This window comes from Ambystoma mexicanum, chromosome 4q, assembly GCF_040938575.1.
Source record: "Ambystoma mexicanum isolate Mex_15411 chromosome 4q, UKY_AmexF1_1, whole genome shotgun sequence".
NCBI lineage: Eukaryota > Metazoa > Chordata > Amphibia > Caudata > Ambystomatidae > Ambystoma > Ambystoma mexicanum.
In genome coordinates, this window is record NC_090928.1 from 434,351,243 (window position 1) to 434,368,807 (window position 17,565).

General features: G+C 43.1%; 4 non-coding genes across 4 annotated transcripts; all 4 read left to right on the forward strand.

Moving 5' to 3' along the window:
* On the forward strand, positions 1 to 72 carry TRNAC-ACA (transfer RNA cysteine (anticodon ACA)). Its single transcript has one exon. It is a non-coding gene; the product is annotated as a tRNA-Cys (tRNA).
* Positions 73 to 944: 872 nt separating this feature from the next.
* On the forward strand, positions 945 to 1,016 carry TRNAC-GCA (transfer RNA cysteine (anticodon GCA)). The gene has a single exon. It is a non-coding gene; the product is annotated as a tRNA-Cys (tRNA).
* A 3,703-nt stretch (positions 1,017 to 4,719) lies between these two features.
* TRNAC-ACA (transfer RNA cysteine (anticodon ACA)) lies at positions 4,720 to 4,791 on the forward strand. Its single transcript has one exon. It is a non-coding gene; the product is annotated as a tRNA-Cys (tRNA).
* Positions 4,792 to 5,663: 872 nt separating this feature from the next.
* Positions 5,664 to 5,735, forward strand: TRNAC-GCA (transfer RNA cysteine (anticodon GCA)). Its single transcript has one exon. It is a non-coding gene; the product is annotated as a tRNA-Cys (tRNA).
* Positions 5,736 to 17,565: the final 11,830 nt, after the last annotated feature.

Consider the following 17,565-nt stretch of genomic DNA (forward strand, 5'->3'; position numbering starts at 1 on the left):
GGGGGTATAGCTCAGGGGTAGAGCATTTCACTACAGATCAAAAGGTCCCTAGTTCAAATCTGGGTGCCCCCTTGTCCAACTGTTTTTCCTGTAGAAATATTTTTTTAATTAAATAAATTGAAGTAAACATTTACAATCTTAGCTTTTGATGTAATGAGGAACACATTTCTACATTTGAAATACTCCTGAAACATAGGGTAAACACCATGAAACTGTTTAGGATTTCTTCATATGATACAAGCTGCGTTGTACATTCACCCAAGTTCTACTGGTGATATTATCAGTTTGAAATAGTCCATTGGAAGCTCATATGAATGTTATAAAACTGTGGTGGAAACCAATAATATGCCCTTAATGAAATGTATTAATTTGTACAGCTGACCAGAAGTGCACTGATGTCATTAGTTCTACAAGTTCCATACAGTCACCCACTCTATCACCTTTTTAAAAAAGGGCAGTTTTCAGCATTCAAGGGTTTAACTCAGTGGTAGAGCGTAGGAGTGCAGTTCAAGAAGTCCCTGTTTCATAACCATATACCCTCGTCAATAGATCCTGTTAAAATGTTTTTCAACCCAATGCACTGTAAGAAACAATAGGATATATCTTCATTTCATATAAAAAACAATGAACAATTGGGTTTAATTATGCTCTTAGCACAAAATCAACAAACTGCAGTAGAGAAGCAGTTACCTTTTGGCAGAATTTTTGCATTTGACAAAAGATTTTTTTTCCATGTTCCAAGATCTACATGTGATACGAAATGTATGAATTCTTGCAATGGAAACCTCACTGTATTTTACCAAGGCAGATAAAGGACATCCTTTACACCCCATATACTTATAAGGAGGGTTTGGTGGCTGAAAATGCATTGCTTTGATGGTGATTGCATGTTGCTTCCACTTTGTACATATTACTGAATTAATAAAGGTGAACTTTTCAGAACTGGGGGTATAGCTCAGTGGTAGAGCATTTGACTGCAGATCAAGAGGTCCCTAGTTGAAATCTGGGTGCCCCCTTGTTCAACTGTTTTACCTGTAGAAATATTATTTTAATTACATAAATTGAAGAAAACATTTACAATCTTAGCATTTTATGTAATGAGCAACATATTTCTACATTTGAAATACTCCTGATCATCTCCTGAAACATAGGGTAAACACCATGAAACTGTTTAGGATTTCTTCATATGATACATGCTGTGTTTTACATTCACCCAAGTTCTACTGGTGATATGATTAGTTTGAAATAGTCCATTGGAAGCTCATATTAATGTTATAAAACTGTGGTGGAAACCAATAAGATGCCCTTAATGAAATGTATTAATTTGTACAGCTGACCAGAAGTGCACTGATGTTATTAGTTCTACAAGTTCCATACAGTCACCCACTTTATCACCTTTTTAAAAAAGGGCAATTTTCAGCATTCAAGGGTTTATGTCAGTGGTAGAGCGTAGGAGTGCTTTTCAAGAAGTCCCTGTTTCATAACCATATACCCACTTCAATAGATCCTGTTAAAATGTTTTTCAACCCAATGCACTTTAAGAAACAATAGGATATATCATCATTTCATATACAAAACAATGAACAATTGGGTTTAACTATGCTCTTAGCACAAAATCAACAAACTGCAGTAGAGAAGCAGTTACATTTTGCAGAATTTGTGCATTTGACAAAAGATTTTTTTCCATGTTCCAAGATCTACATGTGATACGAAATGTATGAATTCTTGCAATGGAAACCTCACTGTATTTTACCAAGGCAGATAAAGGACATCCATCGCACCCCATATACTTATAAGGAGGGTTTGGTGGCTGAAAATGCATTGCTTTGATGGTGATTGCATGTTGTTTGCACTTTGTACATATTACTGAATTAATAAAGGTGAACTTCTCAAAATTGGGGGTATAGCTCAGTGGTAGAGCATTTGACTGCAGTTCAAGAGGTCCCTAGTTGAAATCTGGGTGCCCTCTTGTTCAACTGTTTTACCTGTAGAAAAAAAACATTTACACTCTTAGCATTTGATGTAATGAGCAACACATTTCTCCATTTGAAATACTCCTGAAACATAGGGTAAACACCATGAAACTGTTTAGGATTCCTTCATATGATACAAGCTGTGTTTTACATTCACCCAAGTTCTACTGGTGATATTATCAGTTTGAAATAGTCCATTGGAAGCTCATATGAATGTTATAAAACTGTGGTGGAAACCAATAATATGCCCTTAATGAAATGTATTAATTTGTACAGCTGACCAGAAGTGCACTGATTTTATTAGTTCTACAAGTTCCATACAGTCACCCACTCTATCACCTTTTTAAAAAAGGGCAGTTTTCAGCATTCAAGGGTTTAACTCAGTGGTAGAGCGTAGGAGTGCAGTTCAAGAAGTCCCTGTTTCATAACCATATACCCTCTTCAATAGATCCTGTTAAAATGTTTTTCAACCCAATGCACTGTAAGAAACAATAGGATATATCATCATTTCATATACAAAACAATGAACAATTGGGTTTAACTATGCTCTTAGCACAACATCAACAAACTGCAGTAGAGAAGCAGTTACATTTTGCAGAATTTGTGCATTTAACAAAAGATTTTTTTTTCCATGTTCCAAGATCTACATGTGATACGAAATGTATGAATCCTTGCAATGGAAACCTCACTGTATTTTACCAAGGCAGATAAAGGACATCTTTTGTACCCCTTATACTTATAAGGAGGGTTTGGTGGCTGAAAATGCATTGCTTTGATGGTGATTGCATGTTGCTTCCACTTTGTACATATTACTGAATAAATAAAGGTGAACATTTCAGAAATGGGGATAAAGCTCAGTGATAGAGCATTTCTCTGCAGATCAAGAGGTCCCTAGTTCAAATCTGGGTGCCCCCTTGTTCAGCTGTTTTACCTGTAGAAATATTTTTTAAATAAATTGAAGAAAACATTTACAATCTTAGCATTTTATGTAATGAGCAACACATTTCTACATTTGAAATACTCCTGATCATCTCCTGAAACATAGGGTAAACACCATGAAACTGTTTAGGATTTCTTCATATGATACAAGCTGTGTTTTACATTCATCCAAGTTCTACTGGTGATATTATCAGTTGGTAATAGTCCATTGGAAGCTCATATGAATGTAATAAAACTGTGGTGGAAACCAATAATATGCCCTTAATGAAATGTATTAATTTGTACAGCTGACCAGAAGTGCACTGATGTCATTAGTTTTACAAGTTCCATACAGTCACCCACTCTATCACCATTTTAAAAAAAGGGCAGTTTTCAGCATTCAAGGGTTTAACTCAGTGGTAGAGCATAGGAGTGCAGTTCAAGAAATCCCTGTTTCATAACCATACACCCTCGTCACTAGATCCTGTTAAAATGTTTTTCAACCCAATGTACTGTAAGAAACAAAAGGATATATCATCATTTCATATAAAAACAATGAACAATTGGGTTTAACTATGCTCTTAGCAGAAAATCAACAAACTGCAGTAGAGAAGCAGTTACGTTTTGCAGAATTTGTGCATTTGACGAAAGTTTTTTTTTCCATGTTCCAAGATCTACATGTGATACGAAATGTATGAATTCTTGCAATGGAAACCTCACTGTATTTTACCAAGGCAGATAAAGGACATCTTTTGTACCCCTTATACTAATAAGGAGGGTTTGGTGGCTGAAAATGCATTGCTTTGATGGTGATTGCATGTTGCTTCCACTTTGTACATATTACTGAATAAGTAAAGTTGAACATTTCAGAAATGGGGTTATAGCTCAGGGGTAGAGCATTTCACTGCAGATCAAGAGGTCACTAGTTCAATTCTGGGTGCCCCCTTATCCAACTATTTTACCTGTAGAAATATTTTTTTAATTAAATAAATTGAAGTAAACATTTACAATCTTAGCATTTTATGTAATGAGCAACACATTTCTACATTTGAAATACTCCTGATCATCACCTGAAACATAGGGTAGACACCATTAAGATGTTTAGGATTTCTTCATATGATATAAGCTGTGCTTTACATTCACCCAAGTTCTACTGGTGATATGATCAGTTTGAACTAGTCCATTGGAAGCTCATGTGAATGTTATAAAACTGTGGTGGAAACCAATAATATGCCCTTAATGAAATGTATTAATTTGTACAGATGACCAGAAGTGCACTGATGTCATTAGTTCTACAAGTTCCATACAGTCACCCACGCTATCACCTTTTTAAAAAAGGCCAGTTTTCAACATTGAATGGTTTATGTCAGTAGTAGAGCGTAGGAGTGTAGTTCAAGAAGTCCCTGTTTCATAACCATATACCCTCTTCAATAGATCCTGTTAAAATGTTTTTCAACCCAATGCACTGTAAGAAACAATAGGATATATCATCATTTCATATACAAAACAATGAACAATTGGGTTTAACTATGCTCTTAGCACAACATCAACAAACTGCAGTAGAGAAGCAGTTACATTTTGCAGAATTTGTGCATTTGACAAAAGATTTTTTTTCCATGTTCCAAGATCTACATGTGATACGAAATGTATGAATTCTTGCAATGGAAACCTCACTGTATTTTACCAAGGCAGATAAAGGACATCCTTCGCACCCCATATACTTATAAGGAAGGTTTGGTGGCTGAAAATGCATTGCTTTGATGGTGATTGCATGTTGCTTCCACTTTGTACATATTACTGAATAAATAAAGGTGAACATTTCAGAAATGGGGGTATAGCTCAGGGGTAGAGCATTTCACTACAGATCAAAAGGTCCCTAGTTCAAATCTGGGTGCCCCCTTGTCCAACTGTTTTTCCTGTAGAAATATTTTTTTAATTAAATAAATTGAAGTAAACATTTACAATCTTAGCTTTTGATGTAATGAGGAACACATTTCTACATTTGAAATACTCCTGAAACATAGGGTAAACACCATGAAACTGTTTAGGATTTCTTCATATGATACAAGCTGCGTTGTACATTCACCCAAGTTCTACTGGTGATATTATCAGTTTGAAATAGTCCATTGGAAGCTCATATGAATGTTATAAAACTGTGGTGGAAACCAATAATATGCCCTTAATGAAATGTATTAATTTGTACAGCTGACCAGAAGTGCACTGATGTCATTAGTTCTACAAGTTCCATACAGTCACCCACTCTATCACCTTTTTAAAAAAGGGCAGTTTTCAGCATTCAAGGGTTTAACTCAGTGGTAGAGCGTAGGAGTGCAGTTCAAGAAGTCCCTGTTTCATAACCATATACCCTCGTCAATAGATCCTGTTAAAATGTTTTTCAACCCAATGCACTGTAAGAAACAATAGGATATATCTTCATTTCATATAAAAAACAATGAACAATTGGGTTTAATTATGCTCTTAGCACAAAATCAACAAACTGCAGTAGAGAAGCAGTTACCTTTTGGCAGAATTTTTGCATTTGACAAAAGATTTTTTTTCCATGTTCCAAGATCTACATGTGATACGAAATGTATGAATTCTTGCAATGGAAACCTCACTGTATTTTACCAAGGCAGATAAAGGACATCCTTTACACCCCATATACTTATAAGGAGGGTTTGGTGGCTGAAAATGCATTGCTTTGATGGTGATTGCATGTTGCTTCCACTTTGTACATATTACTGAATTAATAAAGGTGAACTTTTCAGAACTGGGGGTATAGCTCAGTGGTAGAGCATTTGACTGCAGATCAAGAGGTCCCTAGTTGAAATCTGGGTGCCCCCTTGTTCAACTGTTTTACCTGTAGAAATATTATTTTAATTACATAAATTGAAGAAAACATTTACAATCTTAGCATTTTATGTAATGAGCAACATATTTCTACATTTGAAATACTCCTGATCATCTCCTGAAACATAGGGTAAACACCATGAAACTGTTTAGGATTTCTTCATATGATACATGCTGTGTTTTACATTCACCCAAGTTCTACTGGTGATATGATTAGTTTGAAATAGTCCATTGGAAGCTCATATTAATGTTATAAAACTGTGGTGGAAACCAATAATATGCCCTTAATGAAATGTATTAATTTGTACAGCTGACCAGAAGTGCACTGATGTTATTAGTTCTACAAGTTCCATACAGTCACCCACTTTATCACCTTTTTAAAAAAGGGCAATTTTCAGCATTCAAGGGTTTATGTCAGTGGTAGAGCGTAGGAGTGCTTTTCAAGAAGTCCCTGTTTCATAACCATATACCCACTTCAATAGATCCTGTTAAAATGTTTTTCAACCCAATGCACTTTAAGAAACAATAGGATATATCATCATTTCATATACAAAACAATGAACAATTGGGTTTAACTATGCTCTTAGCACAAAATCAACAAACTGTCATGTCACGCGGGAGACTGGGGTCTGCCGCTCCCATTTCCTCCTGGCGAGTCTACCCGCGCGTTCGCGTCTGGGGACTCGCCGGGAGGGGAGCAACGGATTACAGGGCCGGCGGCCTTCGGCGCATGCGCGGAGGTCCTCTCTCTCGGTTCCGCGCATGCGCCGTGGGGGCTTGCCTTCCAAGCCTCGTTCTGGGTTCGCCGGCGCCCGGAAACGGAACGGTTTGCGTTCCAGGCCTCTCGGGCGCCGGCGGCCCATAAAAGAGGCCGCTAGTCAAAGCTGCCCGCGTCTCTACGCGGTTTGCTTCGCTTTCCTCGTTGTTCCTGCCCAGCCTTACCTGTGGCCTGTCCTGGGCCTACCTGCCTCCAGCCTTACCTGTGGCCTGTCCTGGGCCTACCTGCCTCCAGCCTTACCTGTGGCCTGTCCTGGGCCTACCTGCCTCCAGCCTTACCTGTGGCCTGTCCTGGGCCTACCTGCCTCCAGCCTTACCTGTGGCCTGTCCTGGGCCTACCTGCCTCCAGCCTTACCTGTGGCCTGTCCTGGGCCTACCTGCCTCCAGCCTTACCTGTGGCCTGTCCTGGGCCTACCTGCCTCCAGCCTTACCTGTGGCCTGTCCTGGGCCTGCCTGCCTCCAGCCTTACCTGTGGCCTGTCCTGGGCCTGCCTGCCTCCGGCCTTACCTGTGGCCTGTCCTGGGCCTGCCTGCCTCCAGTCCTTACCTGTGGCCTGCCCTGGGCCAGCCTGACTCCAGTTCTTATCCGGGTCCTGTCCTGGGCCTGCCTGCCTTCAATCCTCACCTGGGTTCGGCCCTGGGCCAGCCAGCCTCCAGCTACTACCTAGGTTTTGCCCTGGGTCAGTCTTCCCTCAGCCCATTCCGGAGTTCTGTCCTGAGTCATCATTGTGTAGAGGGGACTTATCCCACACTAGCCTGCATTCCCCTGTTCCATCTTGGGCACGTTCCTACAGTTCTCTAATTGGCCAGACAACTAGTTCCAACTGTCCTCACTCTTTCCTGTCTTGCCTGACTCCGAATCTCATCCTGTGTACCATTGGAACTATCTGCACCAGCCAAGCTCCTTTGCCTACTACGAATACCTTTCTGCTACACTGGTCTATCTATCAACTGTCGCTGCACTGAGGTTCTTGGAAGATTCATGGTCTGGACAACAAGCTCTACCTGGACTATGGTTCCCTCCATCTGAGCCTACATCCTCTTGTCACGCTTACCTGGGAGAGTGCCTTTGTGACATTGGGGGTTGGTCCATCCTTCACCCAGTTCCTCATTTGGGTGGTGGAGAGGCTGATTCCTCGTGCCGCTATCTCATCAGTTCCTGGACTCCAGACTGGCGACCTCTGCGAGACCAACCACCAAGACTACAGGTACGCGGTCCTCTCGGGCCAATCAGCTTGACAGATTGAGACGCCTTCCTCCTGATTCAGAGATGGATGAATCGCAGGACATGAGGAACGAGTTGCTAGCGCTCAGGGCCGAGATGACCGCCCTGCGTCAGGAGAATCAAACATTACGACAAATGATAACGCAAGGAGCACCTAGTACCTCTCAAGGAGAGGGATCATTGGCTCATACAACACCCATCAAATTCGACGGAGACCCTAGACGGGTGGCGGAGTTTTGTAACCACTGCAGAATACACTTTCTCTTCAGGTCTACCTACTTCAACACTGATAGGGCCAAGATTGGTTACATCTTGGGGAACCTAACTGGGAACGCATTAGCCTGGGCAACTCCGTTTGTGGTTACGAACAGTCCTATTTTGAATGACTTTGCTGCCTTTGAAAAGGCCTTTCTTGAGGTATTTCAGACGCCGAACCTGGCCTCCGTTGCACAGAATCAATTGATGGACTACAAACAGGGAAGCAATGACGTCATCACCTACATCAGCCGTTTCCGACTTTTGGCTACTGACTCCCAGTGGCCCGAAATTACACAGAAGACACTGTTTCGTCGAGGCCTGAGAGAGGAGTACAAGGATGAGTTACTTCACATCCCTGAACCAGAGAGCCTTCAACTCTTGATCGATCAAGTACTCCGTATTGACCAAAGGCTAGCCGAACGAAAGGCTGAGAGACGTCGGCTTGACAGAAGCGGTCCCCGGACAACCAACACACCTGCTGGTTCGTTTGGGTCGACCGAGTCCGGACCTGAGCCCATGCAAGTAGGAGCCATGAGGGGACCTTTGACGGAAGAAGAGAAGAAACGAAGGAGGTCTTTGCGTTTGTGTCTTTACTGTGGAGCAGCTGGACATTATTTGGGTACGTGTCCTTTGCGTCCGCAGAAGAAGAAGTCGGGAAACTAGGAGACCTGTCGTATACAGGAAGGGCAACGACAGGTCCCATTCCTTCCTCAGACCCTTCTGTTATTTGTTCTATACGTCTGCCCATGCAACCAGCGGTACTACAGACCCTGAAGGTCCGAATTAAACTACCAGACAAGAACCTGGAAGTATCCGGTCTACTGGACTGTGGGGCTTCCGGCAATTACATCGACGAAACGTTCGTCACCAGACATAAGATACCACTCGTTTCCAGACACACGCCTCTGTCGGTGGAGCTTATTGATGGTACTCCCTTGTCTTCTGGACCCGTTAGTCAGTTCACAGTTGGACTGGCCCTTCTGATTGCTGATCATTACGAGGAACTAGCCTTTGATGTTATCAAGTCACCGAACTACAAGATGGTTTTGGGATTACCTTGGTTGCAACACCACAATCCTTTGATAGACTGGAGAACCCAGACCTTGACCTTTTCATCCGAACGGTGTGCTCAAGAATGCAAGCTACCCGTTCCCACCAGGACCGTCTCGACTTCTCTAATAACGGACAGCAATGGGGTTCATCTATGTTCCACGTCTCTGGTCCCACAGGAATATTCCGAATTCAAACATGTGTTTTCTGAACCTGGCAACATACCCCTTCCTCCACACCGTTCTTTTGATTGCTCCATTGACCTGCTACCGGACCACGTTATTCCCCATGGGAAACTATATGCTTTGACACGTGACGAGAAGCTAGTTCTTCAGGAGTATTTGTCGGAGAGTCTAGAAAAGGGGTACATTGTGCCATCGAAATCGCCTGCAGGATTCCCCCTGTTTTTTGTAAAGAAAAAAGAAGGTACATTGAGACCCTGTGTCGACTACCGGCAGTTGAATGACATAACAGCCAAGGACCGGTATCCTTTACCCTTAATTCGCAGCATCCTTGAAACCCTGCATACTGCGCGAATCTTCTCCAAATTGGACCTCCGCGGAGCTTATCATTTGGTGCGCATCAGGAGTGGGGACGAGTGGAAGACAGCTTTCAAGACATCTTTTGGGCATTTTGAATACAGGGTTATGCCTTTCGGCCTATGTAATGCTCCCGCTGTTTTTCAACGATTCATGGACTACATCTTTGGTGACCTGTTAGGGTTATCCGTTTGGGTTTATCTGGACGACATATTGATATTCTCTAAATCCTTAGACGAGCATGTGGAACATGTTCGTGAGGTCCTTCATCGGCTGTCCGTCAATAACCTGTTCGCCAAAGCGGAGAAATGTAGCTTTCACCAACCCAGCATTGATTTCTTGGGATTTGTTATCAATCAAGAAGGCATTGGGATGGATCCCAAGAAGGTGCGAGCCATACAAGAATGGAGACATCCACACGATATCAAGGCTCTCCAACGCTTCCTGGGATTCGCAAACTTTTACAGGCGCTTTATCCCACAGTTCTCACAGATCTCGGCGCCCCTCACCAGGCTAACCAGCAGCAAGATCACGTTCGAATGGGATCTCGTGGCTTCCCGGGCTTTCGACGTATTGAAGTCGGCCTTTATGGCTGCCCCGATCCTGCGCCATCCCCAGGAAGAGTTGCCTTACATAGTGGAGGCCGATGCTTCCAGCTTTGCTGTAGGGGCAGTCCTTCTTCAGAAAGATCCTATCACGTTGGTAGAACATCCAGTAGCCTATTATTCTCGCAAGTTGAGTCCCAGCGAACGAAACTACGCGGTGATTGAAAGGGAACTGTTAGCCATCAAGACCGCATTCGAGGAATGGAGACATTTTCTCCTCGGAGCACGCTTTTCTGTGGAGGTGCGGACAGACCATCGCAATCTGCAATATCTCCGCTCTCTGCAATGTCGGACTCCTCGTCAAGCCCGGTGGGCCTTCTTCTTCTCTCCGTTTGAGTTCCATGTTACTTATATCCCGGGAACCTCCAATACGAAAGCGGATGCGCTTTCCAGGTCCCTGGAAAACGTAGATGGGACGCCCTGTCCAGAACAGCCACTGATTTCTCCTCGCCATTTTCTGCTGGCCTTGTCCTCTCACCTTAAGTCCATCGCGGAAGCCACTCGGTCGGATCCAGAAAGAACGTCCCTTCTTAGTCGGCAACTAGTATCAGAACGAGACGGACTGTTGTTTTTTCAAAGAAGACTCTACATACCCAGAGGAGCCATTAGAAGGGGCATTCTACACGGATTCCATGATTCACCCATAGGAGGACATCGCGGGGTCAGAGCCACTCGAGAGTTGATATCCCGACAGTTCTGGTGGCCTGGTTGGGCGACCGAGGTCCAGAAGTACATTGACAGCTGTCCAATATGTGCCCAGTGCAAGGTTCCCAGAAGACGACCATTGGGTTTGTTAATGCCCACCGAAGTGGCTCCCTATCCATGGCATACCATCGCCACCGATTTCATTGTGGATTTGCCTCCATCTGAAGGGTACACCTGTATAATGGTGGTTGTGGACAGCTTCACCAAACTGGCCCATTTCATCCCATTCCGGAAAATCCCTACAGCTACTCAAATGGCTTCAGCGTTTCTGCACTACATCTACCGGTTGCACGGCCTACCGGAGAAAATCATATCGGATAGAGGTACCCAGTTTCTTTCATCATTTTGGAGACAGGTGTGTGGTCATCTGGGAATACATAGAGCTCTAAGCTCAGGCTATCACCCACAGACAAATGGGCTAACCGAAAGGACCAATCAGACTTTGGAGGGGTACCTCCGCTGTTTTGCCAATGCCACACAGTCTAATTGGAAAGGTGGGCTAGATCTGGCCGAAGTATCCTACAACAACACTGTTCATGCCTCCATTGGAGTCAGCCCATTCTTCTGTTCCACTGGTCTACATCCTCGGTTAATGCCTTTTCAACCAGTTCCGTCTAGTACTGTTCCCTCTGCTGATGGTCTGGTCTTACACATCCGGGAACAGCAAGAACTTGCACACAAGATCTTAAGTGAAGCCAAGGATCGGATGAAGAGACAGGCAGACAGGAAGAGGAGTGCAGAACCTAATTTCCAGGAGGGCGACAAGGTGTGGTTGTCCTCAAAGAACCTGCCTCTCCGCAATCTGCCCGTCAAACTGGCCCCTCGATATTTGGGACCCTTTGTTATCACCAAACGGTTGTCCTCTGTAGCCTTCCGTCTTCACCTACCCTCTTCCTGGCGTGTACATCCCGTTTTTCACGTGTCCCTGTTAAAACCCTATGTGGTCGATGATTATGGCCGCACCTCTCCTCGTCCGGCCTCTGTTTTGGTACAGGGGGGCCCTGAGTTTGAGGTACACGAGATCTGTGATGCCCGGTACCGTAGAGGGGTGCTCCACTATTTGGTTGACTGGAAGGGGTACCCGGCCTGTGATCGTACCTGGGAACCGCGCCAGCACGTGCATGCTCCCCGGCTGATACGTGAGTTCTACGTACGGTTTCCCTGGAAGCCTGGGGCCCCGGGTCTTCCTGGGAGGGGGCATAGTGTCATGTCACGCGGGAGACTGGGGTCTGCCGCTCCCATTTCCTCCTGGCGAGTCTACCCGCGCGTTCGCGTCTGGGGACTCGCCGGGAGGGGAGCAACGGATTACAGGGCCGGCGGCCTTCGGCGCATGCGCGGAGGTCCTCTCTCTCGGTTCCGCGCATGCGCCGTGGGGGCTTGCCTTCCAAGCCTCGTTCTGGGTTCGCCGGCGCCCGGAAACGGAACGGTTTGCGTTCCAGGCCTCTCGGGCGCCGGCGGCCCATAAAAGAGGCCGCTAGTCAAAGCTGCCCGCGTCTCTACGCGGTTTGCTTCGCTTTCCTCGTTGTTCCTGCCCAGCCTTACCTGTGGCCTGTCCTGGGCCTACCTGCCTCCAGCCTTACCTGTGGCCTGTCCTGGGCCTACCTGCCTCCAGCCTTACCTGTGGCCTGTCCTGGGCCTACCTGCCTCCAGCCTTACCTGTGGCCTGTCCTGGGCCTACCTGCCTCCAGCCTTACCTGTGGCCTGTCCTGGGCCTACCTGCCTCCAGCCTTACCTGTGGCCTGTCCTGGGCCTACCTGCCTCCAGCCTTACCTGTGGCCTGTCCTGGGCCTACCTGCCTCCAGCCTTACCTGTGGCCTGTCCTGGGCCTGCCTGCCTCCAGCCTTACCTGTGGCCTGTCCTGGGCCTGCCTGCCTCCGGCCTTACCTGTGGCCTGTCCTGGGCCTGCCTGCCTCCAGTCCTTACCTGTGGCCTGCCCTGGGCCAGCCTGACTCCAGTTCTTATCCGGGTCCTGTCCTGGGCCTGCCTGCCTTCAATCCTCACCTGGGTTCGGCCCTGGGCCAGCCAGCCTCCAGCTACTACCTAGGTTTTGCCCTGGGTCAGTCTTCCCTCAGCCCATTCCGGAGTTCTGTCCTGAGTCATCATTGTGTAGAGGGGACTTATCCCACACTAGCCTGCATTCCCCTGTTCCATCTTGGGCACGTTCCTACAGTTCTCTAATTGGCCAGACAACTAGTTCCAACTGTCCTCACTCTTTCCTGTCTTGCCTGACTCCGAATCTCATCCTGTGTACCATTGGAACTATCTGCACCAGCCAAGCTCCTTTGCCTACTACGAATACCTTTCTGCTACACTGGTCTATCTATCAACTGTCGCTGCACTGAGGTTCTTGGAAGATTCATGGTCTGGACAACAAGCTCTACCTGGACTATGGTTCCCTCCATCTGAGCCTACATCCTCTTGTCACGCTTACCTGGGAGAGTGCCTTTGTGACATTGGGGGTTGGTCCATCCTTCACCCAGTTCCTCATTTGGGTGGTGGAGAGGCTGATTCCTCGTGCCGCTATCTCATCAGTTCCTGGACTCCAGACTGGCGACCTCTGCGAGACCAACCACCAAGACTACAGGTACGCGGTCCTCTCGGGCCAATCAGCTTGACACAAACTGCAGTAGAGAAGCAGTTACATTTTGCAGAATTTGTGCATTTGACAAAAGATTTTTTTCCATGTTCCAAGATCTACATGTGATACGAAATGTATGAATTCTTGCAATGGAAACCTCACTGTATTTTACCAAGGCAGATAAAGGACATCCATCGCACCCCATATACTTATAAGGAGGGTTTGGTGGCTGAAAATGCATTGCTTTGATGGTGATTGCATGTTGTTTGCACTTTGTACATATTACTGAATTAATACAGATGAACTTCTCAAAATTGGGGGTATAGCTCAGTGGTAGAGCATTTGACTGCAGTTCAAGAGGTCCCTAGTTGAAATCTGGGTGCCCTCTTGTTCAACTGTTTTACCTGTAGAAAAAAAACATTTACACTCTTAGCATTTGATGTAATGAGCAACACATTTCTCCATTTGAAATACTCCTGAAACATAGGGTAAACACCATGAAACTGTTTAGGATTCCTTCATATGATACAAGCTGTGTTTTACATTCACCCAAGTTCTACTGGTGATATTATCAGTTTGAAATAGTCCATTGGAAGCTCATATGAATGTTATAAAACTGTGGTGGAAACCAATAATATGCCCTTAATGAAATGTATTAATTTGTACAGATGACCAGAAGTGCACTGATGTCATTAGTTCTACAAGTTCCATGCAGTCACCCACTCTATCACCTTTTTAAAAAAGGGCAGTTTTCAGCATTCAAGGGTTTAACTCAGTGGTAGAGCGTAGGAGTGCAGTTCAAGAAGTCCCTGTTTCATAACCATATACCTTCGTCAATAGATCCTGTTAAAATGTTTTTCAACCCAATGCACTGTAAGAAACAATAGGATATATCATTTCATATAAAAAACAATGAACAATTGGGTTTAACTATGCTCTTAGCACAAAATCAACAAACTGCAGTAGAGAAGTAGTTACGTTTTGCAGAATTTGTGCATTTGACAAAAGTTTTTTTTCCATGTTCCAAGATCTACATGTGATACGAAATGTATGAATTCTTGCAATGGAAACCTCACTGTATTTTACCAAGACAGATAAAGGACATCTTTTGTACCCCTTATACTTATAAGGAGGGTTTGGTGGCTGAAAATGCATTGCTTTGATGTTGATTGCATGTTGCTTCCACTTTGTACATATTACTGAATAAATAAAGGTGAACATTTCAGAAATGGCGGTATAGCTCAGGGGTAGTGCATTTCACTGCAGATCAAAAGGTCCCTAGTTCAAATCTGGATGCCCCCTTGTCCAGCTGTTTTACCTGTAGAAATATTTTTTTAATTAAATAAATTGAAGTAATCATTTACAATCTTAGCATTTTATGTAATGAGCAACACATTTCTACATTTGAAATACTCCTGATCATCACCTGAAACATAGGGTAAACACCATTAAGCTGTTTAGGATTTCTTCGTATGATACAAGCTGTGTTTTACATTCACCCAAGTTCTACTGGTGATATGATTAGTTTGAAATAGTCCATTGGAAGCTCATATGAATGTTATAAAACTGTGGTGGAAACCAATAATATGCCCTTAATGAAATGTATTAATTTGTACAGATGACCAGAAGTGAACTGATATCATTAGTTCTACAAGTTCCATAAAGTCACCCACTCTATCACCTTTTTATAAAAGTGCAGTTTTCAACATTGAAGGGTTTATGTCAGTGGTAGAGCGTAGGACTGTAGTTCAAGAAGTCCCTGTTTCATAACCATATACCCTCTTCAATAGATCCTGTTAAAATGTTTTTCAACCCAATGCACTGTAAGAAACAATAGGATATATCATCATTTCATATACAAAACAATGAACAATTGGGTTTAACTATGCTCTTAGCACAACATCAACAAACTGCAGTAGAGAAGCAGTTACATTTTGCAGAATTTGTGCATTTAACAAAAGATTTTTTTTTCCATGTTCCAAGATCTACATGTGATACGAAATGTATGAATCCTTGCAATGGAAACCTCACTGTATTTTACCAAGGCAGATAAAGGACATCTTTTGTACCCCTTATACTTATAAGGAGGGTTTGGTGGCTGAAAATGCATTGCTTTGATGGTGATTGCATGTTGCTTCCACTTTGTACATATTACTGAATAAATAAAGGTGAACATTTCAGAAATGGGGATATAGCTCAGTGATAGAGCATTTCTCTGCAGATCAAGAGGTCCCTAGTTCAAATCTGGGTGCCCCCTTGTTCAGCTGTTTTACCTGTAGAAATATTTTTTAAATAAATTGAAGAAAACATTTACAATCTTAGCATTTTATGTAATGAGCAACACATTTCTACATTTGAAATACTCCTGATCATCTCCTGAAACATAGGGTAAACACCATGAAACTGTTTAGGATTTCTTCATATGATACAAGCTGTGTTTTACATTCATCCAAGTTCTACTGGTGATATTATCAGTTGGTAATAGTCCATTGGAAGCTCATATGAATGTAATAAAACTGTGGTGGAAACCAATAATATGCCCTTAATGAAATGTATTAATTTGTACAGCTGACCAGAAGTGCACTGATGTCATTAGTTTTACAAGTTCCATACAGTCACCCACTCTATCACCATTTTAAAAAAAGGGCAGTTTTCAGCATTCAAGGGTTTAACTCAGTGGTAGAGCATAGGAGTGCAGTTCAAGAAATCCCTGTTTCATAACCATACACCCTCGTCACTAGATCCTGTTAAAATGTTTTTCAACCCAATGTACTGTAAGAAACAAAAGGATATATCATCATTTCATATAAAAACAATGAACAATTGGGTTTAACTATGCTCTTAGCAGAAAATCAACAAACTGCAGTAGAGAAGCAGTTACGTTTTGCAGAATTTGTGCATTTGACGAAAGTTTTTTTTTCCATGTTCCAAGATCTACATGTGATACGAAATGTATGAATTCTTGCAATGGAAACCTCACTGTATTTTACCAAGGCAGATAAAGGACATCTTTTGTACCCCTTATACTAATAAGGAGGGTTTGGTGGCTGAAAATGCATTGCTTTGATGGTGATTGCATGTTGCTTCCACTTTGTACATATTACTGAATAAGTAAAGTTGAACATTTCAGAAATGGGGTTATAGCTCAGGGGTAGAGCATTTCACTGCAGATCAAGAGGTCACTAGTTCAATTCTGGGTGCCCCCTTATCCAACTATTTTACCTGTAGAAATATTTTTTTAATTAAATAAATTGAAGTAAACATTTACAATCTTAGCATTTTATGTAATGAGCAACACATTTCTACATTTGAAATACTCCTGATCATCACCTGAAACATAGGGTAGACACCATTAAGATGTTTAGGATTTCTTCATATGATATAAGCTGTGCTTTACATTCACCCAAGTTCTACTGGTGATATGATCAGTTTGAACTAGTCCATTGGAAGCTCATGTGAATGTTATAAAACTGTGGTGGAAACCAATAATATGCCCTTAATGAAATGTATTAATTTGTACAGATGACCAGAAGTGCACTGATGTCATTAGTTCTACAAGTTCCATACAGTCACCCACGCTATCACCTTTTTAAAAAAGGCCAGTTTTCAACATTGAATGGTTTATGTCAGTAGTAGAGCGTAGGAGTGTAGTTCAAGAAGTCCCTGTTTCATAACCATATACCCTCTTCAATAGATCCTGTTAAAATGTTTTTCAACCCAATGCACTGTAAGAAACAATAGGATATATCATCATTTCATATACAAAACAATGAACAATTGGGTTTAACTATGCTCTTAGCACAACATCAACAAACTGCAGTAGAGAAGCAGTTACATTTTGCAGAATTTGTGCATTTGACAAAAGATTTTTTTTCCATGTTCCAAGATCTACATGTGATACGAAATGTATGAATTCTTGCAATGGAAACCTCACTGTATTTTACCAAGGCAGATAAAGGACATCCTTCGCACCCCATATACTTATAAGGAAGGTTTGGTGGCTGAAAATGCATTGCTTTGATGGTGATTGCATGTTGCTTCCACTTTGTACATATTACTGAATAAATAAAGGTGAACATTTCAGAAAT